Here is a 27,774-nt window from a genome sequence, read left to right as displayed (position 1 = left end):
ATTCTGACTTGTCCTTTCCTTCCTCCAGTTGAGTTGGCTGGAAAGAATGTTATAATCCATAATGTTAACTATTGACATTTGTTCAAAGATCTTTACAAAGAATGCTCCAGGATGAGCACATAGGCTGCAGCCTGAGATCATGGAAAACATTGTTATCTGAAACCTGCCTGTAAGGGTAATGTTTATGGCAAAAGAAGTTTGCTGAGTTTAGAGGTTAGAAATAATTAACAATAGTTAGAAGCTAAAGGTTTAAGGTATGTTGTAGTGTTGGCATATTTTACTATAGCTTATGGAAACTAGGTATTTTAGAGATACTAATAGCCAAAAGCCTTTTTAGGAGATGATGAGCTTAAGTTACTAGGGGATAGCAGGATTTAAAGAGATAAGAAATAAACTGAGGAATGTAATATACAGCCCAGAGAAACTTGAGTTACAATGTTATCACAAGGACACTTAAGAAGAAACTCTGAAGGACAACAATGATTTATGGAGACAGTAAATATGGGTGAGGGGAAACTGAAGATGTCATACCTCTGACCTAATGCTTTTGTAAAAGTATAAAAGAAAACCTGATGCTTAAAATAAACATGCAGCCAGTGCTTTGAGTGAGAGACTGCATCATTTTCATTCGCCGACCCCGTTCATCCCTTCAGGGCGTTTCCCTGGCTGCTGGAGCTGGACTCTGGCAACTAAGAAAATTGGATTGAAGTTTTACTGAGCATGGCCCCACGCATCAGGACAAGACCCAGTTTCCCCTCAGTTATTCTCTCCCATCAGAAAACTTCCATGAGCCTCTTATCCTTCTCCATCAGAGGACAGACAGACGGAAAACCACAATCACAGTAATCTAACCAATCTGATAACATGGATAACAGCCTTGTCTAGCTCAGTAAACAATGAGCCATGCCGTGCAGGGCCACCCAAGACGGACAGGTCATGGTGGAGAGTTCTGACAAAATGTGGTCCACTGGAGAAGGGAATGTCAAACCACTTCAGCATTCTTGCCTTGAGAATCCCATGAACAACATGAAAAAGTAAAAAGATAGGACAATGAGAGATGAACTCCCCAAGTCAATAGGTGCCCAATATGCTACTGGAGATCAGTGGAGAAATAACTCCAGAAAGAATGACGAGATGGAGCTAAAGAAAAACAAACAAACAAACAAATAGTTGTGGATGCCACTGGTGATGGAAGTAAAGTCCAATGCTGTAAAGAGCAATATTGCATAGGAACCTGGAATGTTAGGTCTATGAATCAACATAAATCGGAAGAGGTCAAACAGGAGATAGCAAGAGTGAACATCAACATTTTAAGAATCAGCAAACTAAAATGAAATGTAATGGGTGAATTTAACTCAGATGACCACTTTATATACTATTGTGGGCAAGAATCCATTAGAATAAATGGAGTAGTCATCATAGTCAACAAAAGAGTCCAAAATGCAGTACTTGGATGCAATTTCAAAAAAGTCAGAATGATCTCTGTTCGTTTTCAAGACAAACCATTCAATATCACAGTAATCCAAGTCTATGCCCTGACCAGTAATGCTGAAGAAGCTGACATTGAATGGTTCTATGAAGACCTACAAGACCTTCTAGAACTAACACCCCCCCCCAAAAAAGATGTCATTTTACTTATAAGGGACTGGAATGCAAAAGTAGGAAGTCAAGAGATACCTGAAGTAACAGGCAAATTTGTCCTTGGATTACTAAACAAAACAGGGCAAAGGCTAATAGTTTTGCCAAGAGAACACATTGGTCATAGCAAACACCCTCTTCCAACAACACAAGAGAAGACTCTATACATGGACATTACCAGATGGTCAACACCGAAATCAGACTGATTATATTCTTTGCAGCCAAAGATGGAGTTGCTGTATAGAGCCAGCAGAAACAAGACCAGGAAATACTGTGGCTCAGATCATGAGCTCCTTGTTGTCAAATTCATACTTAAATTGAAGAAAGTAGGGAGAATGACTAGACCATTCAGGTATGATCGTAATCAAATCCTTTATGATTATACAGTAGAAGTGACAAATAGATTCAAGGGATTAGATCGGATAGACAGAGTGCCTGAAGAACTATGGGCAGAGGTTCATGACATTGTACAGAAGGCAGGGAGCAAGATCATCCCCAAGAAAAAGAAATGTCAAAAGGCAAAATGGTTGTCTGAGGCGGCCTTACAAATAGCTGAGCAAAGAAAAGACGCAAAAGCAAAGGAGGAAAGGAAAGATATACCCATTTGAATTCAGAGTTCCAAAGAATAGCACGGAGATATAAGAAAGCCTTCCTCAGTGATCAGTGCAAAGAAATAAAGGAAAACAATAGAAATAGGAAAGACTAGAGATCTCTTCAAGAAAATTAGAGATATCAAGGGAACATTTCATGCAAAGATGGGCACAATAAAGGACATAAATGGTACGGATCTAACAGAAGTAGAAGATATTAAAAAGAGGTGACAACAATACACAGAAGAACCATACAAAGAAGAGCTTCATGAGGCAGATAACCACACTGGTGTGATCACTCACCTAGAGCCAAACATCCTGGAATGCAAAGTGAAGTGGACCTTAGGAAGCATCAATAAGAACAAAGCTAGTGGAGGTGATGGAATTCCAGTTGAGCTATTTCAAATCCTAAAAGATGATGCTGTGAAAGTGCTGCACTCAAGATGCCAGCAAATTTAGAAAACTCATCAGTGGCCACACGACTGGAAAATGTCAGTTTTCATTCCAATCTCAAAGAAAGGCAATGCCAAAGAATGCTCAAACTACAGCACAATTGCACTCATGTCACACACTAGCAAAGTAATGCTCAAAATTCTCCAAGCCAGGTTTCAATAGTACGTGAACCTTGAGCTTCCAGATGTTCAAGCTGGATTTAGAAAAGACAAAAGAGCCAGAGATCAAATTGTCAAGATCCATTGGATCATAAATAAAGCAAGACAGTTCCAGAAAAACATCTACCTTCGCTTTATTGACTATACCAAATCCTTTGACTGTGTGGATACAATAAACTGTGGAAAATTCTTAAAGAGATGGAATACCAGAGCACCTGAACATCCTGCTGGGAAATCTGTATTCAGGTCAAGAACCAACAGTTAGAACTGGACATGGAACAACAGACTGGTACGAGATCGGGAAAGGAGTTCATCAAGAGTGTATATTGTCACCCTGAATATTTAACTTATATGAAGAGTATATCATGAGAAGTTCTGGGGTGAATGAAACACAAGCTGGAATCAAGATTGCCAGGAGAAATATCAGTAACCTCAGATATGCAGATGACACCACCTTTATGACAGAAAGTGAAGAAGAACTAAAAAGCCTCTTGATGAAAGTGAAAGAGGAGAGTGAAAAAGTTGGCTTCAAAGTCAACATTTAGAAAACTAAGATCATGGCATCTGGTTCCATCACTTCATGGCAAATAGATGGGGAAACAATGGAAACAGTGAGAGATTTTATTTTGGGATGCTCCAAAATCACTGCAGATGGTGACTGCAGACATGAAATTGAAAGATGCTTTCTCCTTGGAAGGAAAGCTATGATCAACCTGGACAGCATATTAAAAAGCAGAGTCATTACTTTGCCAACAAAAGCTTTCTACTCAAAACTTTGTTTTTTCCAGAAGTCATGTATGGATGTGAGAGTTGGAATTACAAAGAAATCTGAGGGCCGAAGAAATGATGCTTTTGAACTGTGGTCTTGAAGAATCTTAAGAGTCTCTTAGAGTGAAAGAAGATCAAGCCAGTTATTCCTAAAGGAAATCAGTCTTGAATGTTCATTTGAAGGACTGATGCTGAAGCTTAAACTTCGATACTTTGGATCTGATGCGAAGAACTGACTCATTGGAAAAGACCCTGATGCTGGGGAAGATTGAAGGCAAGAGGGGAAGGGGACGGCAGAGGATGAGAGGGCTGCATGGCATCACTGACTCTACGGACATGAGTTTGAGCAAGCTCCGGGAGATGATGATGGACAGGGAAGCCTGGCATACTGTACTCCATGGGGGCACAAAGAATCGGACATAACTGAGTGACTGAACTGACCACTGTTTCCAATGTGGAAAATATATACCAGTGCTTGGAAAGTTCACACTTTATAAAGCTCACACTCAGAACTTTAAACAATGCTTTAGAATGTTTTAAGTTCCTTGTTAGTGGAGATATTTCTATTGTAAGTGGAGTTCATATATCTGAATAATGACTTTGCCGTATGACCTGAACATTAGGTTTTCTTCCCAGTGTTTACATGAGACTAGTTTGTTGGGTCTGAGAAATAAATTGATGTTGTGACCACTAATAAAAACAGAACTGTATGATGGTGTCAGTAAAAACAGCAAGTAAAAGGAAGAGTCCTCAATTTCTTTTAGTCATTTTAAATATGAAATTATTTTATTATATTAAGCTTTGTGGTGGTCTGGCAGTAAGAGTTTGTGAAGAATGAATGCCCATGCAGCCAAATGATCTGCATGGTAATGGATGTTACTATTTAATGAGCTATTTTTCTCTCTATTAGCTCCTTAAAAAAAGCAAGCTTCTCAGTCTTGAAAATGAAAAGTTTGCCCTCATGTTCATTTACATAAACTGAAGACAGCAAAGGTAACTCAAGAAATATGTTTTAAAAGTCTTTCCACTCAAATGAGATACTGTGGACTCACTCAATTTAAGTTCTTGTTACAAATGCCCTAAGATCAGAACAAGGGCATAGGATGTCACTTAGTCATGTTATCTAATTAAGTGGTACTTAAATTTCATTTCCCCTCTGTTCCATCACATTCTGAACTCCTACTCACCAACCAACCAAAGTCCAGTTCCTAGAGTGTATACTCAGACCTAGTATATGTTTTCAGTCTCATGTATTGTCTTTTTCATCCAGAGGACACATTTCTACTCCCAAGCTCTCAGCCACCCACTGTATAATTTTAAAGGCCTGTTTTGTATGGACTGTGGAAGCAAAATTAAGATGTCTGAGATAACTCTTTTTGTTATGTATTATATGTTATTAATGTATTAACTCATCTATTTTGCAGATATATTCAGTGATGGAGAAGGAGGGCCAGGCACTCCTGACCCTCATCTGCAACAAAAAATTTGTTTATCTTTCTAAATGATATGGGGCTTCCTCAGTGGCTCAGTGGGTAAACAATCCACTTGCAATGCAGGAGACACAGGAGGCTCCAGTTTGATCCCTGGGTAGGGAAGATTCCCTGCAGGAGGGCATGGCAACCCACACCAGTATTCTTGCCTGGAGAATCCCATGGACAGAGGAGCCTGGCAAGCTACAGTTCATAAAGTTGCGAAGAGTCAGACATGACTGAAGGGACTTAGCATGCACACATGCTAATCAATATGGTTCTGAAGTTGACTTTCAGATGTAAGATTTACTTGAACCTTGGATACTCAGTGGTCGTTAAAGAGAATCTCACAGCTCTGGAAATGGACCAGGAGAGCGGAACAAGCTTCCTGCCCTCCTAAACAGTTTTGAACATCTTACTTAACAGCTATAAGAACAAAATACGTGTTATATTATGCATATTTGCTCTAAATTGATCCCCTGAATTTTAGCCTCCTTCTATGCAGTCTCAGAGGAAATACTTAGAGCCAAGCTATATAGTATTTCTCTAAATATGTTGGATCTTCTAAAGTTCTCAGTCTGCAAGTCATCTATTACTTGGTAGTCTGGGTGAGACATAAGCTTTGGCCCTGAAACTTATTGATATCTACAGAATGAGTTTTTGAGATTTTCATAATTTCAATACCTTGTGTATAAATGTAAAATCAAGTGTGCAGAACAACAAAAAAACTGCACACACACATATAGACATAAAGAAAAATTTGCAATTCTGCTCCTCCCAAAAATATCCCAGATGGCTTTAGACAAACCATTTTAAAGCTAACATTCTCCTGTTACATGATGAAGGAATTTGTTGTTGTTTCTATCTTTTTATCAAAATTCTCTCTCTCTCTTTCTCTGCCTCTCTCCTTTTTCTTTCTTTCTTTCCTTTTTTAAATGAAAACTTACAGGAACTCCAATTTGTAAAACAGATGAAAGCAAAGTTCTCCTATTGGAGACACATCATCTTACTTGCCCCTCATTTACTCCCTCTCCCACCATCTTCCTAAGTGCAAAGTTCTATTGAAAACCATTGAGTTAGATGCTATCCAAAATCTCTACTAATTTTAGTATTTTCCACATCTTGTATTTGTCAGAATATAATTTCACTTACAATTCCATTCAGTTTACATCACCTTATTCTTTAGTGCCTGCTCCTTTTTGTGAACTTCATCTAGTATTTTAGTGTAAACTATAAAAGGAGAGTTCCTCAGCAGTAATTCTGGAGTCTATTTCAGGAAACACATACAGCACTAAGGGAATTTGCTGCTCAGCAAGAACACCAATCCTCAGATGGCATATTCTTGGTATTTATGTCACATGACATCCTGGATGAAATCTGTGGGGCAAAACACACAGAAAAAGACCCAGATATTTTTCATGATGATACCATTTTCCAAATTTTCAACAGCCATCACTGTCAGAGTCTAAAAGACAAACCCAAGGTAATCATCATGTAGGGTGGCCGAAGTAACGAGTTTGAGTTCAGAAAACTTGGGGAGTGGCTGTGTAGGCTTTTCTATTAGTCTGGTGCCTAGCTTTCATTTTCCCAGGGATGGGAAGAGAAAAACATTTCAGTACGACTCTTGGGTCCAGTCCAGGAAGAAACACTATTAAGCCTGTACCTTTTTTTTTTTTTTTTAAAGAAATGATGAGTAACCTAGAATAATGAGAAATATTCCAATCATTTGCGACTTGGTTTTCACCATGGTCATTCTAAACTTAAGTGACCTGTGTATGTTTTCCAGTCAGCGAGGCAGATTCTCCATTCCCCAGTGGCTCAGTGGTAAAGAATCTACCTATCAATGCAGGAGACACAGGAGATGTGGGTTTGATCCCTCGGTTGGGAAGATCACCTTGAGGAGGAAAGGAGGAAATAGCAACTCACTTTAGTATTCTTGCCTGGAGAATCCCATGGCAGAGAAGCCTGTTGGTCTACAGTCCATGAAGTTGCAAAGAGTTGAACACGGCTGAGCAACTAAACCACAACGACAAGATATTTGCATTTTTAGTAAATGCCATATTAAAATATATTGTATCAAAAGTGTAACCACAAAAGCGATTTTCTGTGTGTTTGTGTGTGTTAATATTAATATGACATCTTTTATAAGATATGGATGTCTCTCTCAGAAGGTGCTGGGTGTTTAGGTGACTGACACAGGAGAAGCCTCTGCATACAAGTATGACCAGTTCTTGCAATGTTACATCTGGTATGCTGCTTTTAAAATGAGCCATGTGGAGAAGGACTTCATTGCTTTCAAATCTTTGACACCATGTAAATATATGAGTGAGTGAGTGAAGTCGCTCAGTCGTGTCCGACTCTTTGCGACCCCATGGATTGTAGCCCGAATTTTCTAGGCAAGAGTACTGGAGTGGGTTGCCATTTCCTTCTCCAGGGGATCTTCCCGACCCAGGGATCGAACCCGGGTCTCCTGCATTGCGGCCAGATGCTTTACCGTCTGAGCAATCAGGAAATAAGCAACCTATTAGTTTCTGGATCTTGGGCTTGGTTATGATAATATCTTATCACTTAGAACATTTCTTTCCTAATTAATGAGATACTTAGGTGGAGAAGATATTTAAATATTGAGATTTTCATAATAAGAAACCTGTAAATATTGATCCTAGGGGAAATTTAGAAAATATACAGGACTGTGATGAGGACACAGATTTAAAATAGTCTCAAATAGACTATGTGAAAAATAAGAGGTTATTTTTAGATATAGCAATGATACAGAATTGTATCATCTCAGATTTGGTCCACCTGATGATCTATTAACAACTAAATGAGCCAACCAGTAAAACTGCAGGTCTTGCTCAACACACGCTAATAACCTTTTGGTCTGTTATTTGAATCTAGTCTTAGGTTATCGGCTAATATTTAAGTGCCCGACTTCATGAGCATGTAGCCAATGACTGAAAACCTTGGCAGGAAAGCTATTAAAAAACCTAATTTATACAAGTTCTAAGTGCTAAAGTGTAGCAATTTCAAATTTTAATGTACATGGAAATCATTGAAAATCTCATTAAAAAGTAGATTTCTGATTTGGTATGTCTGGAACAGAGCCTGAGGTGCTTTATTTATTTGTTTAAGCTTCATGGTGATGCCGGAGCTGTTGATTCATGGCGATATGTGAACAGGAAGGAATTAGACGTCCTCCTAAGTTTACTTGGGGAAATAGGAAGAAGACCAAGCAGGAAACATCCACTCCACAACTGGAACAGTTCTACTTCTCTTTGTTTTACATACTGGAATTCTAATGATATTTTATTTGAAAGAAGACCTCTGTGCTTTTATGCTAAAAAGGAAGTTTAAAAAGTACATACAGTCTGATGCATACTCCGAGACTGTTTAATTGAAGAAATAAGGTGTAACATGTGAAGAAATAAAAGGTAATATGTGAAATTCCTGCGTCAACATTTTTGTATGTAACTATGTCTTGATACTGTATTAGATACAGACATGGTTACTGAACATTTTAGAGTATACAGTTAGGCCAGAAAGACTCATGTTTAACAGAAATAAATAATAATTGTCAACTGAGATGAGTACTTTAAAGGAGAACATTGTGCTCACATTTGGAAGTCGAAGGAGTGAGCCATATTAAGAGCATGAAAGACAAAATCGAATGGATTCACTTATGTCACTTAAAATGGAGGCAAGAGACTATTAAGAATGTAAACCTTATACACATCCTCACCAGTTTAAACATGAACTTTTGATCTGGAGCAAATTGCAAATATTCCAAATATTTGAGGAACTCTATAAGAATATCTGCTATTGCTCCAGCAAAAGATATTTGCTGACTAATAGCACTGGCAAACAATCATGTTCAGCCAAGACTAGCTTTCTGCCTGCAACGGTAATCAAAGTTATTTGTAAGCAAATTATGTAGGCACTCCCTTTTTTTGTCTTTAAAAACTTCTTATTTTGATCCTTAGTGGGAAACTATTTGGTGGTTGCTCAATTGCCAAGTCATGTCCAAATCTGTGACCCCCTAGTAGTATACCAGGCTTCCTTGTCTTTCACTTCCTCCCAGAGCTTGCTTAAATTCATGTCCATTGAGTTAATGATGCCATCCAGCCACCTCATCCTCTGTCATCCCCTTCTGCTCCTGCCCTCAATCTTGCCCAGAATTGGGGTCTTTTCCAGTGAGTTGGTTCTTCACATCAGGTGGCCAAAATATTGAAGTTTCAGTATCATTCCTGCCAATGAATATTCAGGGTTGATTTCCTTTATTCATCTGGATTCATTTCCTGAATTCATCTCCTTGTTGTCCAAGGGACCCTCAAGAGTCTTTCAGCACCACAATTTGAAAGTGTCAATTCTTTGGCACTCAGTCTTCTTTATGGTCCAACTCTAACATTCATACTTGATTACTGAAAAAAAAAAAATGCACTTTTGACTATATGGACCTTTGCATTTTCTGCTTTTTTTTTTTAATCATGATTATACAGTGGAGGTGACAAATAGATTCAAGGGATTAGATCTGATAAACAGAGTGCCTGAAGAACTATGGACAGAGGTTCATAACACTGTACAGTAAAACCAAAACATCCCAAAGGGGGAAAAAATGCAAGAAGGCAAAGTGTGAGGAGGCTTTACAAACAGCTAAGGAAAGAAGAGAAGTGAAAACCAAGAGGCAAAGGGAAAGAAGTAGCCAACTGAAAGCAGAGTTCCAGAGAACAGCAAGGAAAGATAAGAAGCCCTTCTTTAATGAACAATGCAAAGAAGTAGATGGAAAAAATAGAATGTGAAAGACTAGAGATCTCTTCAAGAAAATTGAAGATATCACGGGAACATTTCATTCAAGGATGGGCATGATAAAGGACAGAAACCATAAGGACCTAACAGAAACAGAAGAGATTAAGAAGAGGTGACAAGAATACACTAAATAACTATACAAATAGCAATAATAGTAGTGATAATAAATCTAAATGACTGGGATAACCATGATGGTGTGGACATTTACCTAGAGCCAGACATCCTGGAGTGTGAAGTCAATTGGGCCTTAGGAAGCATTATTGCAAAGAAAGCTAGGTAGATTATGTAATTACAATTCAAATCCTAAAAGATGATGCTGTTAAAATGCTGCACTCAATATGTCAGCAAATTTGGAAAACTCAGCAGTGGCCACAGGACTAGAAAAGGTCAGTTTTTATCCTAATGTCAAAGAAGGGCCATGCCAAAGAATGGTCAAACTAGCATACAATTGTGCATATTTCACATGCTGGTAAGGTTATGCTCAAAATTCTTCCAGCTAGGTTTCAGCAATATGTGAACCAAGAACTTCCAGAGGTACAAGCTGAGTTTAGAAAGGGCAGAGGGACAGTATTTGGATTTCTACCCAAATCTATTTATCCTGAATAGCACTGCTTTGATCCCAAATAAATGCTTCTGTTTTATTTTTCCTCTTAACACTTTTAGATTGTCAAGGGTAAGAGAAGACTATTCCAGACAAGAAAAAAAAAAAAACATTGTACAAGGAGGACTTGAGAAAAATGAGCTTAGAAAAGAGAACAAGCAAGGTTAAAGCACAGAACCAGGTGCTAGTAACCAGAAGATTGAAGCAGCACAAAAGAGTCACAGAATTTGAGGCCTTATATATTAGTGAAGGATTTGGTCTTTTATACTAATCTATTTTATTACTAATTTTCCTTTATACTGTTAATAATTTTACTTCATATTATTTCATTGCTTATGCTCAATCATGTCTGACTCTTTGCAGTCCCAAGGACTATAGCCCTCCAGGATCTTCTGTCCATGGAATTTTCCAAGCAAGAATACTGGAGCGGGTTGTCACTTCCTACTCCAGATGATTTTCCTGACCCAGGGATCGAACCTAAGTCTTTTGTGTCTCCTGAATTGGCAGGCTGAATCTTTACCACTAGTGACAACTGTGAGGTCCGGGAAGGATTTGGTCTTTTATACTAACATATTTTATTACTAATTTTACTTTATGCTATTACTAATTTCACTTTATTCTGTTTCATTGCTTAAGTGAACTTAAAGCAATGAAATGATATGATTTTCTGGTTTTTTTTCTTTTTAAAAATTTTGCTAAAATATAGTTGATTTACAGTGTTATGTTAGTTTCAAGTGTACAGCAAAGTGATTCCTTTTTTACATTTTGTTTCATTGTAGGTTATTTCAAGAATTTGGGTATAGTTTCCTCTGCTATACAGCACATTCTTGTTGGTTATCTACTCATATATAGTAGTATATATTTTAATCCCAAATTTTAATGTATTCCTTCTTCTCCGTTTAACCACAAGTTTGTTTTCTATGTCTGTAAGTCTATTTCTATTTTGTAAATAAGTTCACTTATATTCTTTTTTTAGGGTCTACATATCAAAATCGTGATATTTGTCTATGACTTACTTCACTTAGTATGATAATCTCTAGGTCCATTTATGTTGCTCCAAATGGTACTATCTCATTGTTTTTAATGGCTGAATAGTATTTCATTCTGTACACACATAGAGCAGATTTTCTTTATCCATTCATTTGTCAATGTATACTTACATAGCTTCCATGACTTGGTTATTGTAAATAATGCTGCTATGAACATTGGGGTAGATGTATCTTTTTGAATTATGCTTTCTTTGATTTATACCTAGAAGTGATATTTCAGAATCATATGGAAACTCTGTTTTTAGTTTTTAAAGAACATCCATACCATTTTCCATGGTGACTAAACCAATTTATATCCCCACCAATAGTGTAGGAGAGTTGTCTTTTCTTCCACACCATCTCCAGCATTTGTTATTTGTAGACTTGATGTTGGCCATTCTGACTGGTTGAGGTGCTATCTCATTGTAGTTTTGATTTGCATTTCTCTAATAATTAGCTATGCTGAGCATCTTCTTATGTGCCTTCTGGGCATGTGTGCATCTCTTTTAAAATGACCACTCTGAGAATTTTGTGAAGAATGAATTACAGTACAACAAGAGTAGATGTAGAGAGATAAGTTAAAATAATATTGTAGTATTACAAATCATAGTTGATAAACATAGTCTTGGGATTTGGTAAGTGGTTGGATCCAGAAAATAATTAGCATATAAAATTAATATGGCCTATTAGTTTAGTATGTCTGCTGCAAATGAAATGATGATTGAAGTGACTCAACTTTGCAAGTGGACAATTCTGGTACATTCATTAAAGTGAGAATCCTACAAGAAATTTTGAGATGTCTTTGGCATATTTCAAGATGAAATGAAGAGTAGAGAGTTACACAACTGTATATTTCAGAGGAGAGAACTATGCTAGGATTTTGGGAAATGCTAGCTTAAATATGATATTTAATATTCTAAAAAATGGAAAATCTTATCTATTCACAGAGAATAGAATGAGAATAAATCCTAAAGCTAAAGTTTGAATAAAAACTATAGAGTTCAATATCTGAGACAGAAATATTCATCAGCAAATTACATTCACAAAGTATGGTCAGGGATTAAGTAAACTAGGAGTATGTGTTGTCAGAATTATTAAGAAATAACTTGTTGGAGTTATCAATATTTCCTGATGTAAATGGGAGACCAGGTAAAAGGTGAGGCCTGATAAATGACCATTAGACTTCACAAACTAAATCATCCTAAGGTCATGGATGACCTTAGGGAAAGTCATTTGGTAAAATTGGTGTGGGAAGAAGAGGGCAGATAGGAGTGAGCAGACTAGGAGGATATAATGTTAACTAAAGACAAATTGGAGAAATTTAATTACAAAGAGGAAGGAGAAATAGAAAAGTAGTTGTAGATAAAGTGATAATAAAGATAATATTAGCTTTTTTATGATAGAAAATTGACCACATTGCAATCGTAAAGAGAGGTTGCAATTCAAAATAATTCACTCAGTAAAACAGTAAGTGCAAAAAAGTATAGCATAAAAACAGTATGGGTGAAGAGGAGGCTCAGAATCAAAGATATGTCTTCTTTTGTCCTATTATACAATAAGTGCTCAAACGGTTTATGTTCTTTTCTACTACTTGTAATCCTAGAGCCCATAATGTTGATCCTGCCTAGTAAGAAATTTAAGGGAAATTATAATTGAGGGTCAATGATGGTTTCTCTGGGCCTGTTATTGAAGCATCTCAACACTATCCAGATTTGACCTCCCTCTTTTCTGTAAAGCACCAAAATCAAACTTTGTTCAAAAACTATGACTCTAAGAGTCTTGTGCATTTATATGGTAGCTGAATCACCAATTATTTTAAAACCTTTGTTTTCAGATAATGTTTCTTGGAGGTGTGACACAAATGGCTCCCTCTTTATTTTCTAACCTATATATTACTTCAAAGAATATTCTTGGTGTCATCATCTGAAAGAGATTTTTTGAAACATAGGGATCTTCTTGTCTTTTCTCAATTTTATGCTTTATAAAACTTTGTAGAACTGTTTGCAAACCTTTTCTCTGAATCCTGAAACTCTTAAGTCATCTTGAGGCTCCTTCCTATACTCCAAGTTTATTTAAGAGAAAGTTTTTGAAGCACACTACATTGAACAAGAGCGAGCTTCTCTGATTCTAATAGCCTTGCTTATTCAAGGAGTGTTTCTGAAAGTACCATTTTATTTGTGTTTGTACTATCTCCAAAGAAAAACTAAAAATTTCTTCTATCTATACTATCTGACCACAGCCTTAATAAAAACTATATACTGTATACTCACTCACTCCTGAAAGAAGTCTGGATTTCCTTTTTAGAAATTTTCTAAAAGATTTCTTTACTATTTTAGGTTCAACATTCATTTGAGACACCAAACATACTGACCCAGATGCCTGCGATTGAAAAAGAATCCATGACATGCTATTTCTACCTCTTCTTTGGGAATTAAAATCATGCAAAGTATCTCAGGTAAATGTGTCCAAGAAGTGGATTTGGGTTCACCCTGTACAGAGTCTATACAAAAAGTCTGGATAGAATGGAGAACAATGACAGAGTGGTGTGGCCCAGTAGTCACTGAGACTCACCTTATCTGCCTTTTCTTAATGGCCTCTGGTGGTGAAACTGTGGTTTTATGTTACTTTGGCCACAATATAATGACTGCACATGAAATGAAAAGTCCAATGGTAGCCCACTAGAAAACATTCAGTCCTCATTTCTCTCAGGGATCTACTCAGTGAGAATAAAATACATAGTCCTGACACACGCACCTAACCAAATAATTGGGCATGCTATGTAGAGTAGGTGTTCGGTTTTCTCAGTAAGAAGTCAGTTTTGCTGAGTCACGTCCCTTCTCTGTTTATGATGAGGGTGGCTTGGATCACAGTGTCAACTGTTACTGCTGGTTCTATGCTGAGGCAAAGAGGCCCTAGTGTAGATCTTCCTGTTTGGGAATGGCAGGTCCATAGCCCTTTTGTGAAGATATACCTCACAGTAGAGATGTGTTCTACTTATGTCTTATCTACAAGAGCCCAATTACTCATGCTTTCTCCTCTTTGCTTTTTTTTTCCAGAAAAACAGAGGCATTATGATTTCTATGAATTTACTATTTAAAAAGGTCAACTTTTGATCAAGGATATTTTTGGGTGAACTTCTCAACTGCCCACCCTCCAAGAATACCAGGGTAAAATTACTCCTATATATTGTTGCTGATTTAATGCTTCATAAATTATTCTTAAATAATGTTTGTTTTCTCATTTTATCATAAAGATAAGGCATGCTCATTACAAAATAAATTTTAAGTATAGAAAAACAAAGAAATTTAATAAAGAGATAATACTTGTTAACGATTTTAGTATTTCTAGTTGCAAGTCTAAACACTTTCACAATTTTTTTTTATTATCAATGTCTATTACATGCATACATGAAACGATACTGATAATGACTGACAGAGGAATGAAGATAAATGTTTCTTTTTGATATTGCTACCAATTTAATAGATAAAAATAGTACATTTCTTTGGCACATTTTTGTTATAATTTTAACACCTTAATTGGCTCAGTCTTCATGTGAATTATTAATTCATATTATTTCTCAATTTTGTTTCAAATTTTGTGTTTTTTTTCTTTTTTTTCTTATCAACTTGTGTAATTATTCCTGTATAATAACCGTGGTCCTATGTTAGAAAGTATTTCTTAGTTAGTTGTTTGGTATCATATTTTGTGTATGATATTATATGACATTGGAATTTTCAGTAATTAAATACATTTATATGCTTTCTGTGTTTGCTTCTATTTTTAAATTAAATGCTGCACTACTTCATTAATAATGCTTAGAATTGCTTTAAGATTTTTTCTTTCATTAAATTATGTCATTTTCTAAGAATTGTTACATACTATAGCTAAGGATATTATTAATATTTTTCAATGACTTACAAATTGCAAGGGAAATACTAGCTGATTCATATTTCATTTTCTTACAAATTCCTTTAATATTAGTTAAAGGTGCTCTGAGCCATTCATTTTTGGAGACTATATAATAAAAATATTATATTTTGATATTTAGATTAGGGAATCTTTGACTACAAGGGATTGGAATTAGCTCAAACTAGCTTCAAAAAAAAAAAAGTAGTCTTTTGAGATTAAATAGGTCCCATTTGTTTATTTTTGCTTTTTTCCCATTATTCTGGATGTGGGTCACAGAGGATCTTGGTATGATTTAGGTTATACAGTGTCCTGTGTATGTTTTCTGCTAACAGTTTTATAGTTTCTGGTCTTACATTTAGGTCTTTAATCCATTTTGAGTTTATCTTTGTGTATGATGTTAGGAATTGTTCTAAATTTCATTCTTTAACATGTAATTGTGCAGTTCTCCCAGCACCACTTATTGAAGAGACTATCTTTCCCCTATTGTATATTCTTGCCTCCTCCCATTGTAAAAGGTGCGAATGCTCTATCTTGTTCCATTGGTCTGTATTTCTGTTTTTCTGCCAGTACTAATTAAACTTAAAAGCTTTTGCACAGCGAAGGAAACTATAAATAAGGTGAAAAGATAACTCTCAGAATGGGAGAGAATAATAGCAAATTAAACAACAGACAAAGGATTAATTTCCAAAATGTACAGGCAGCTCATACAACTCAATACCAGAAAATCAAACAACCCAATCAATAAGTGGGGAAAAAAAAACCTAAACAAACATTTCTCCAAAGAAAACATACAGATGGTTACTAAACACATGGAAAGATGCTCAACATCGCTCATTATCAGAGAAATGCAAATCAAAATTACAATGAAATATCACCTCACACTGGTTAGAATAGCCATCATCAAAAAATCCACAAACAAGTATTGGAGAAGGTGTGGACAAAAGTGAACTCTTTTGCATTGCTGATAAGAATGTAAATTGATATAGCCACTAAGGAAAAGAGTAAGGCAATTTCTTAAAAAAACTAACAATAAAACTACCATATGACCAAGCAATACCACCATTTCTAGGCATATACCTTAAGGAAACACAATTGAAAAAGACACACCTGTACCTCAATATTCATGGAAGCACTGTTTATAATAGCTAGGACACGCAAGCAACCTAGATTTCCATCGACTTCCATCCTTTCTTCAATGGATAAAGAAGCTGTGGTATACATATGCAATGGAATATTAGTCAGCCACAGAAAGGAACACATTTGAGTCAGTTCTAATGAAGTGGACGAACCTAGAGCCTATTATACCTAGTGAAGTAAATCAGAAAGATAAAAAAATAAATCTTGTATATTAATGCATATATATGGGATATAGAAAGATGATACTGATGAATCTATTTGCAAGGCAGCAGTGGAGACGCAGACATAGAAACAGACTTATGGGCGTTAGTCAGGGGTAGGAGGGACAGGGTGAGACAAATGAAGAGAGTAACATGGAAACATATACACTACCATATGTAAAATAGGTAGTCAATGGAAATTTGCCACGTGACTCAGAAAACTCAAATCAAGGCTCTGTAACAAACTAGATGGTGGGAAATGGTGACTGGTATGAGGGAGGTTCAAGAGGGATAGGACATATGTACACCTATGTCTGATTCATGTTGATGTATGGCAGAAATCAAACCAATATTGTAAAGCAATTATCCTTCAATTAAAAATAAATAAACACATAAATAACAGTCTTAACGTAAGCATATAACAAGTATTCTGATATTCCTACACATGGAAAAAAAAATAGCTATGTCTCTGGAAATCTGGTCTAGAAAATTGAAAATCAGGGAATCATTCTCTCTGATTAGACCCTCAGATGCAGAATGAGTCTTTCTTTTAAATCTTACATCTATAAAATGCTAATTGTTAGCATTTTTAATAAATTAATTAACTTATCTGACTCAAGTTTCCAAGTATGAAGTGGGTACACCAAAACTTGACCCATATAGAGCAGGCACAATTTTATGCATATGAAGTTCCTCCTCGTTACACCATCTGTCACAGAGGGCAGTTTTTGTAGTAGAAATTACCACTCTTACATGAACTGATTTATTTTTCAGGCTATGTCAAATCACATTCCTAACTGCTGTTGCTTTATAATCTTCATTAGTTCTTCCCTATTGACAATCTTATTCTTGTATAGTAATGTTTCCAGATGAATTTTGGAGAGATATTATAAGTTTTCTGACAAATAGAAGCAGGGGTTAACAGAATTTAAATATGCACATTCCTAGGATCAGGTTTTATATAATCATTAAGCTACATATTCTATTTTTATCTTTAAGCAAAACTTTATATTTTCCTTCATACAACCTGATCAATTTTTTGGATAAAGTTATTCCTGGACAAATTGTATTTGCTTACAGTTTTGAATGAAAATATTTTTATACATGATTTTCAATTGATTATTTCTGTGACTGTTAAGAAAATGACAGGCATTGTTGATTCTTAAATATTATATATATATATATATGTATACACACATATATATATATAAATTTAATTCAATAGCCATATTGAACATTCATTGGTGTAGAAAATGTTTTTCATTTCAAAATTTTACATATAAAATTTTGTTACCTGCAAATCATAAATTTATCTTTTCCTTGTCAGTTAGTATTCACAGCTTTCATTTCAAATCCATAAAATTTGATATTTATCATATACCTCTATGTAAAATAAACATTACAATAGTGATAGTGGACATTCTTAATTATTTTAGTGGAGGCATATCCAGTGTTTCATCATTAAGTAGAGCTTTTTGTTGATTTAAACAAGACTTTTTTATAATTGTATATTTACACTGATATTTTAATATGATTTGTCTCCCCATAAGAGATGAGTGTTAGTTGGGCCCTTATGTAGACTAGAGGAAATAGACACAAAATATGATCTTTCTATTTGAACTATGGATACAATATATTAACAGGTGTTCCATTATCAAGCAATGATTATATCATTGAGATGAAATCTTCTTTGACATGGAAGAGGAAGAGATGAAAAAGTACAGGTCCAATCCGTTTCAGAGAAGCTTTTCTTCTGGTAAGCCATTAACAGTAATTTATTAAAAAAGCAACTCATAGCTCCAGTGGAAGCTGAGAAAATTAATGTTTATTGCAGATTGCCATATGCCTAAGCAAAAAACAAAACAAAACAAACAAACAAACAAAAGAGTTGCTACTAGAAAAGGAAAACAAAAACATATTGAGTCTGAACAATGTCTCTATCATACATTGTTTTCATTTTTAATGGCTATCTAATATTCCATCTAATGGATATGTTAGAACATATTTTACTAATTTAGGTGATTTCCAAATTTAATATCTTCAGTAATTTGAAAATAAAAATTTCCTTGTAAATATACATATAATTTCTCTCTGATAATATTTTTGGCACATATTCTCAGAACTAAATTGACAGAGTCAAAGCATTAAAATTTAAATTTTCTATGTAAGATATAATTCAAAAAATTGTCCAAATATTCACTCCCCATGAGCCAAAGGAGTTCATGATCTTAGGCACAGTCATCTCCAGTCTTGTTTTTGCTGACTGTATAGAGCTTCTCCATTTTCAGCTGCAAAGAATATAATCAATCTGATTTTGGTTTTGACCATCTGGTGATGTCCATGTACAGAGTCTTCTTTTGTGTTGTTGGAAGAGGGTGTTGCTGTGACCAGTGTGTTCTCTTGGAAAAACTCTATTAGCTTTTGCCCTGCTTCATTTTGCACTCCAAAGCCAAATTTGCCTGTCTCTGGCACAGAGATGATATGCAATTTATGATTAGGTGAATAAATAAATCTAGAAAATAATATACTAGCAAGCTAGAGAGATAGACTATGTAGTACATTTTGATAATAGCTTTACAATACAAACTTGTTTTATCAATAAAAAACTGGTTTTACTTCAGTTGAGGATTTTTTAAAATTATTTTATTAAACCTCTTCCAATTTTTGTAGATTCTTCTTGAGAATATATACTAATGTCCTATAAATTCATACTTTTTTTTTGCAATCAAACATTTTTCATTATATAAACATTGTTTTTGTCTTTGTTCCCTGTCTAATTCAATAGTGGCCATTGGGGATACAACAATGAAAAAGATAGATATGTTTGCTACTTACATAGAGTGAAAGTGAGAGTAGGTCAGTTCTATATGACTTTTTGCGATCCCATGGACTATGTCCATGAAATTCTCCAAGTCAGAATACTGGAGTGGGTAGCCTTTCCTTTCTCTATGGGATCTTCCCAACCCCAGGATAGATCACAGATCTTCCACATTGCAGGTGGATTCTTTACCAGCTGAGCCACAAGAGAAGCCCAAGAATACAGGACTGGGTAGCCTATTACTTCTCCAGCGGATCTTCCCAACCCAGGAATCAAACTGGGGTCTCCTGCATTACAGGTGGATTCTTTACCAACTGAGTTATGAAGGATACAATCTAAAACAAGACCAGGAGACAACTGTTGTCTGAGGAGGCCTTACAAATAGCTGAGAAAAGAAGAGAAGTGAAAGGCAAATGTTTATTTACGATAAAGATCTAAAACACCTTGCTGTCAAATGAATGTATCCCCCCAAATTTCATATGTTGAAATCCTAATGCTCAATGTTATAGTATTAGAAATAGAGGCTTTAGAAGATTCTCAGGTTACATGGGTGGCACTCTCATAAATGAGATTAGTGCCTTTATAAAAGTGATTTCAAAGAGATCCTTTCCCCATACGATGACATGAGGGGAAATCTGTCACCGGAGTAGGGACTACGTCTGACCCTGCTGTCACCCTGATTTCAGACTTCGGATCTCCAAAACTGTATGCAGTTTAAGTTCATTTGTTTGTAGGTCACCCAGTCTGTGGTATCCTGTTACAGCAGCCCAAATGTTAAAATGCATATCACGTTCTAAACTGAACTATAAATCATTTCCATCACCACACTTGCCCTTGTCAGAATCCTAGCTCTGTAAGTTATTTCTTTCTATTTGCTCTTTTGACATAAAATAAATTACCAAATCTGCCAAATTTACTGAGTTGTTTCCAAATTTGCTTTGTCTTGTTGTACTCACTCTCGCCATTTCATGTCAAACCCTTTTCATTTTTCATTTGAAATACCACATAGACCATGCTGGCCAAAATAAATTCATATTGGTCTTTCTCTAATATATTAGACTATCATTAGAGAGATTGCTCTAAAATGAATGTCATTTGCCAATTTATCAGCTTCTTATTCTTTTCAGAGCAAAATACAAACATATTATCATAACTTGAAAACTCTATTGTGGGCCTCCCTGGTGGCTCAGAGGTTAAAGCATCTGCCTACAATGCGGGAGACCTGGATTCGATCCCTGGGTTAGGAAGATCCTCTGGAGAAGGAAATGGCAACCCATTCCAGTATTCATGCCTGGAAAATCCCATGAACAGTGGGGCCTGGTGGGCTACAGTCCACGGGATCGCAAAGAGTCATACACGACTGAGTGACTTCACTTTCACCTTCAGCTATCCTCTTCTATTTTGAATCCCAGCTATACTGAAATATACTTGCAAGTCTTCATCCCATACTCTATGTGTCTTTGCATGCCTTTCTGGGTATTAATCTTATTTCTCTGGTACAACTACATTCTCCAATCCTAGACCTTTATCTATTAATCTCTGGTCTTTTCTCATGATAGTATTTTCAATAATAACAACAGAAGTAGCAACAAAAATAGCAGCAACATGACTAGACATGAGTAAACATGAGAACATATTCATTTTAAATGTTTTATTTATACCAGAAAACATTTTTAAAATATTTTCTTATTGAAGGTTCAGTTCCTCAGGGAAATTTTCGTTGTTAATTTTCTACTAGTGATTGGGTACTCCTTCAACATGTTTTCACATGTCATTCATCATTCATTAGTTCCCCATTCATTTCAAAGCAAAATACAAACATATTCTCATAACTCACAAACTCTATTATGTCCTAACTTCTTTCAATTGTTTCTCTTCTGTTTTGAATCATAGCTATACTAAAGTACTTGCAAGTCAAAAGCTGTTAAATAGCTAACTGGCAGCTACTATTGTATCAGGTACCCCTGGAGGAGGAAATGGCAATCCACTCCAGTATTTTTGCCTGGGAAATCCCATGAACAGAGGAGTCTGATGGGCTACAGTTCATGAGGTCCCAAAGAGTCGGACACGACTGAGCATCTTAACACCACCATTGTGTCAAATACAGTTCCCCTGCAATTCTGATAAAGCAGGTGTGTGTCATTGGCTCTAGACAGCTCCCTTTGTTACCCTTCCTTGATCTGACCTCAACTCTGATCTTCATCACCAAAACTTTGGCTTTAAAGATTGATACAGCGAGAGAGAAACTGTATTTATGAATACTGTAGACAGCAGGACCCAGAATGGCTCTTTACCATGCTTGCACCTATTTAAGGTGTTAACTTATCTATTTCAATGTTCTTCCTTCTTGCTTAGTGCTTTATTTGACTTGATAAGCCATGTTTTCAGTTTTATTTAGTCTGAAAGTCTTTCCATTTAATCTTCACGGATAGCTTCTCAGTTAGTATACTGAAAAATATCACTTCATAAACATAATTTCCCAGATAATAATCCTCAGCTAATGATGTGTCCTTTTGTCTTGAAAGAAGAGAAGGAGAAAAATGCTTCCGAGCAGAATAATGCCAAGGCTATTATTTTCAAGTCAGGTCAAAATCAAAGTAAATGGATAAATTCGCATTCCTTAGTCAGTCTAACACATGTATACTTTTTTTTCATACTTTTTAATTTATTTATTGTTAATTAGAGGATAATTGCTTTGTGATATTATTTTGGTTTCTGCCATACATCAGTATGAATCAGTCATAGGTATACATACATTCCCTCTTTCTTGAACCTAACTCCCACATCCTAATCCATCCCTCTAGGCTGTCACATAGTACTGGTTTGAAGCCAGCTATCTATTTTGCAAATGGTAATGTATAAATTTCCATGCTACTCTCTCAATTCATCCCATCTTTTCCTTCCCCTACTGTGCCCACAAGTCTGCTCTCTATGTCTGCATCCCCATTGCTGTCTTGCAACTAGGTTCATTAGTAGCATCTTTCTAGATTCCATATATATGCATTAATATACAATATTTGTTTTTTCTCTTTCTGACTTACTTCAGTCTGTATAATAAGCTCTAGGTTCAACTACTTCTTTAGAACTGACTCAAATGTGTTTTTAAATGTAAGAGCAGAAACTACAGAACTCTTAGAGGAAAACAGGCAGAATATTCCTTAACATAAATCACAGCAAGATCCTCTATGATCCATCTTCTAGAGTAATGGAAATAAAAACAAAAATAAACAAGTGGGACCTAATTACATCTAAAAGCTTTGGCACAACAAAGGAAATGATAAACAAGGTGAAAAGATAATCCTCAGAATGAGATAAAATAATGACAAATGAAAAAAGTGACAAATGATTAATCTCTAAAATATATAAGCAACTCATGTAGCTCAATACCAGAAAAACAAACAGCCCATATATTCTTTAGAGGAAATTTAATACACTTAAAACTCATGTGTTTGCCCTTGAGCAATCTGAGAAGAATTTATCTTTAACTTTTACTGGTGGAAAGAATGAAAAAAGATTTCCTATTTGAAGTGAATGGACCCCCTGTCTTTTATCAGAGTAACCAACCTTAGGCTGGAGAATCGTCTATTAGCATCAATGCAATCAGTCAGAGGCACCAGATTTTGGAAGATCCAAAAAGGAAAAAGGAATCCAGGATCTTTTGAGAGTTTAAGGATGGCAAGTAGGAGCAATGCTCTCATTAAAGGAGATCTAAAGATCTTTTAAAGAATACCTTTAAAAAAAAAAAGAGAGACCTAAAATTTGAAGATAACAAGAAATTATATGTGATATTTGCACAGAACACATGTAGTTTCCCTAAACTAGTGTGCACATATACACATACACATACAGAGGAGGAAGAACACCTCTCATCTTCCACTCTGTCTTGCTTTGATATGTTTCCATAGCCCTTTCATCTCAGAAGTATTCAATCCTCTACTGGATTTGAATGTATCTTTGGTCTGACATAACAATTCTCAGGAAGAATCACTCTGATTTCTAAAAACTTTAGAACTGGAAAAGTAGAGTAACAACCTTTCTTACCTATCTAAAGAAAACTTTTTAGAGAGATATCCCCTGAGCATTAGAAACCAGGAGAAAAATTTTCCTGATGTTTCTTCATTAACTAAAATGTAATATCTTCATAAGATTAAAAATGATAAAATTAAAAAGGCCTGCTCTATTAAGCTCTTATTAGATAGCCCTGTCTCTTTTTTGCATCCTCCTCACTCTCATCCTTCTTTCTAACTTTTCCTTATTTAAATAATAGCCTGAGTAATCTTAGACTGAAATACAAAATCCCTAAAAGAAGTTCCTGACTTACTGAATACTGTTCATTTTACAATGATTTTTGTTGTTGTTTTTGTTTGTTTGTTTTAGATTCTTTTCCCACATAGCCCACTACAGAGTATTTAATAGAGCTCCCAATGCTATAGAGCAGGCTCTTGTTAGTTATCTGTTTTATATACAGTTGGAGAAGGAAATGGCAACCCACTCCAGTACTCTTGCCTGGAAAATCCCGTAGATGGAGGAGCCTGGTAGGCTATAGTCCATGGGGTCGCAAAGAGTTGGACATGACTGAGAGACTTCACTTTCATTTTAACTTATATACAGTAATGTGTGAATGTCAGTCCCAATCTCCCAATTTATCCCTCTCCCATGCTTATCTTCCAGTAACCATAAGTTTACTTTCTACATCCATAATTCTGCTTCTGTTTTGTAAATGAATTCATATGTACCTGTTTTCAGATTTCACATCTAAGTGACATCATATGATATTTGTCTTTTGTGTCTGACATGTCACTCAGTATGAAAATCTCTAAAGTCCATCCCTGCTGTGACATCTGGTATTATTTTTTTTCCTTTTTATGACTGAGTAATATTTCATTGTATATATGCACCACATCTTCTTTATCTGCTGATGAACAGTTAGGTGGTTTCCATGTCCTGGCTATTTTAAATAGTGCTGTAATGAACACTGGGGCACGTATATCTTTTTCAATTATGGTTTTCTCCAGGTATATGCCCAGGAGGATTAATGTGCCAGATGGTAGTTCTATTTTTAGTTTTTTTAAGGAACCTCCATACTGTTCTCCATAGTGGCTGTAACAATTTACATTCTCAGCAACAGTATAGGAGGGTTCCCTTTTCTCCACACCCTTCCAGCATTTATTCTTTGTTGATTTTTTGATGATGGCCTTTCTGACTGATGGGAGGTGATACCTCATTGTAGTTTTGTTTTGCATTTCTCACATAATTAGTGATGTTAATTTTTTTTTCTTTTATATGCTTTTTAGCCATCTGTATCTTTAATCCAATTTTCTGTTGATGGGCAGGGCTGTTTTTCCTCCCTGTTGTTTGACCTGAGGCCAAACTATGGTGGACATAATGAAGATAACGGTGACATCCCTCAAAATGCCCCATGCATGCACTGCTGCACTCAGTGCCTCCAACCCTGCAGCAGGCTGCCACTGACCCACGCCTCTGCTGGAGACTCCTGGACACTCACGGGCAAGTCTGGGTCAGTCTATTTTGGGTATCACTGCTCCTTTCTCTGTGGTCCTGGTGTACGGAAGGTTTTGTTTGTGCCCTCCAAGAGTCTGTTTCCCCAGTCCTGTGTTGGTGGCTCTATGGTGAGGTTAATGGCGACTTCCTCCAAGAGGGCTAATGCCATACCCAGGTCTACTGCACTCAGGGCCCCTGCCCCTGCAGCAGTCCACTACTGACCTGTGCCTCCACAGGAGACACTCAAGCACAGTCCTGGCTCAGTCTCTGTGGGGTCTCTGGATCCTGGTGCACGCAAGATTTATTTGAGCCCTCCAAGCATCTCTGGCGTGTATGGGGTTTGATTCTAAATGGAATTTTGCCCCTCCTACCATCTTGCTTTTCCTTTGCCTTTGGACATGGAGTATCTTTTTTGGGTGGGATCCAACATTCTCCTGTTGACAGTTGCTCAGCAGTGAGTTATAATTTTGGAGTTCTTGCTCAGTGGTATCCCAGCTGTTTGTGACTCATTGGACTGTAGCCTGTCAGGCTCCTCTGTCAATGGATTTCTCTAGGCAAGAATACTGGAGTGGGTTGCTGTTTCCTCCTCCAGCGCATCTTCCTGACCTAGGAATTGAACCCACATTTTGTGTCTCCTGCACTGCATGCTGATTCTTCACCACTGAGCAAGCAAGCTTCCCAGGTGGCTCTGTGGTAAAGAATTGTCCTGCTTAAAAGCTTACCACATGCTGCAGAATCTGCCTGCCAATGCAAGAGACATAGAAGACATGGATTTGATCCCTGGGTCAGGAATATGCCCTGGAGGAGGAAATGACAACCTGCCCCAGTATTTTTACTGGGAAAATCCTATAGATAGAGGAGCCTGATGGGCTACAGTCCAATGGGTCACAAAGAGCCAGGACACTACTGAGCACACACATATTCACATTGACATAACTAAGACAGGAAGATGTCTTTAATCTCTGTATTCCCAGTATCTAGAGTGATACCTGGCACAGATTTAAAATGCATAATTCCTCATTAATGAATATTTTCACATACTTGAAAATAGCTACCAACTATCTTCTGTTTTACATTTTCCCTTAGGCAAGAAACTTTCTATTCTTCCTAATATTTTTGCATAAGAATGTCATCATTGAAGGTCATGAAGGTGGAAGAGTAGAAAGACATGGGCATGGAGCTCATTTCTGCCCACAAATACAACAAGCATACATCTACTAATCGAACAATTCTCACAGGGGACCAGCTGAACACTAGTAGAGGAACTTGGACATCTAAAAGGAAAAAAAAAAAAAAAAAAGACCCCAGTGTAACCAAGTAAGATGAAAGAAGGAAAAAGGAGGAATAAAAAAAAGAGGAACAAAAAAAAAGAGGAGATGAAGAAAGATCAAAATGGCACCCCTGCAGAGGGAGGGTGGCTGAAGGTGAGGACAGCTTCCTGCATTGGAAGAAACCCTTTACCCCTAACCAGATCAGTTGGAACAAAGGAGGAGCTTTGAGGGTTATCGGAAGAGAGTGCAACAACTTAGACTGGGAGGCAGGGCAGGGTAATACCTACACAGGTGGTCTGTATTACAGTCCTGAGCACCCCAGCCTTTAGATACGTGTCTACCTGTGCACATAAGGACTAGGTGTTGGAATGTGTAGTTTAGAGATTAAACCCAGGAAGGAAACTGCTGTTACCTGGAAGGATACAGTCTGAGGTGACAGAAGTGAGGAAATCTGCAACCAGGAATGCTCCTGGAGAAAACCCAGACAACCATAGAAACAAAGTTCCATTATTGAGTGACACATAAGGAAGATAACTGTCATTGTAGACTGTCTCTCCACACACTGGCCCCTGCCTTCCCAGACACTAGGAAGCGCCCCCACCAGAGCTGACTTTTGCATGCCCATGACCACTGGCTCCTCGGGTGCCTGTCACCACCAGGGCTCCTAAGACATGGGCTGCTATGCTGTTTACAAGCACTATCCCAAACAAGGCAGACTCTTGTGTTGTCTTCAGGAGCAGACCTTTGTGAGCAACCCACATGCAGAGGTGGGGCTAAAACCATAGTGGTGTCCCAGGAGACATGTAACTAAGGACAAACCATGAACTGACACCCCTATGACCAGCCTTGTAATCACAGCACCTATGGAATGTTTGAATATACAACAATTGCTCCTATAGTCAAGACGGGCTTAACTTTAACAGCTTTAGACTTCGTGGCACATATACATTGGGGTTGGGCCAGGCTAGAATCAGAGCTGCCCCCATAGCACCCACAACAGATCCATATATGTCACTTGTAATCCTGGGACTTAATTTCAGTGGATCTACACTGGTGTCCTGATGAAAAAGACATCCAAGAGATGTTGTTTAGTCACTCAGTCATGTCTGACTTTTTGGACCCTATGGACTGCAGCACACCACGTTTCCCTGTCCTTCACTATTTTCTGGAGTTTGTTCAAACTCATGGCCATTGAGTAAATGATACCATCCATCTCGTCCTCTGTGGCCTGCTTCTCTTTCTGCCTTCAATTTTTTCCACCATCAGGGTCTTTTCTAATGAGTCAGCTGCTCACATTAGGTAGCCAAAGTATTGAAGTTTCAGCTTCAGCATCAGTCCTTCCAATGAATATTCAGGATTGATTTCCTTTAGGATTGTCTGGTTTGATCTCCTTGCAGTCCAAGGGACTCTCAAGAGTCTTCTTCAACAC

At 36.8% G+C, this 27,774-nt stretch overlaps 1 pseudogene across 1 annotated transcript; it reads left to right on the top strand.

Annotated features, from left to right (window-relative positions):
• LOC145525180 (caspase-12-like) lies at nt 1–26,444 on the top strand (annotated as a pseudogene). Its single transcript, XR_014068079.1, has 9 exons — nt 1–5,450; nt 6,366–6,570; nt 7,226–7,389; nt 13,343–13,450; nt 13,843–13,963; nt 14,565–14,675; nt 18,398–18,510; nt 24,906–25,090; nt 26,161–26,444. The product of XR_014068079.1 is annotated as a caspase-12-like (transcript).
• Nucleotides 26,445–27,774: the final 1,330 nt, after the last annotated feature.

The sequence above is a fragment of the Giraffa tippelskirchi genome, chromosome 11 (assembly GCF_054371585.1).
Source record: "Giraffa tippelskirchi isolate mGirTip1 chromosome 11, T2T-mGirTip1v1.2.pri, whole genome shotgun sequence".
NCBI lineage: Eukaryota > Metazoa > Chordata > Mammalia > Artiodactyla > Giraffidae > Giraffa > Giraffa tippelskirchi.
Note: the sequence above shows the minus strand (reverse complement) of the source record. Positions and strands in the feature narration are given on the sequence as shown.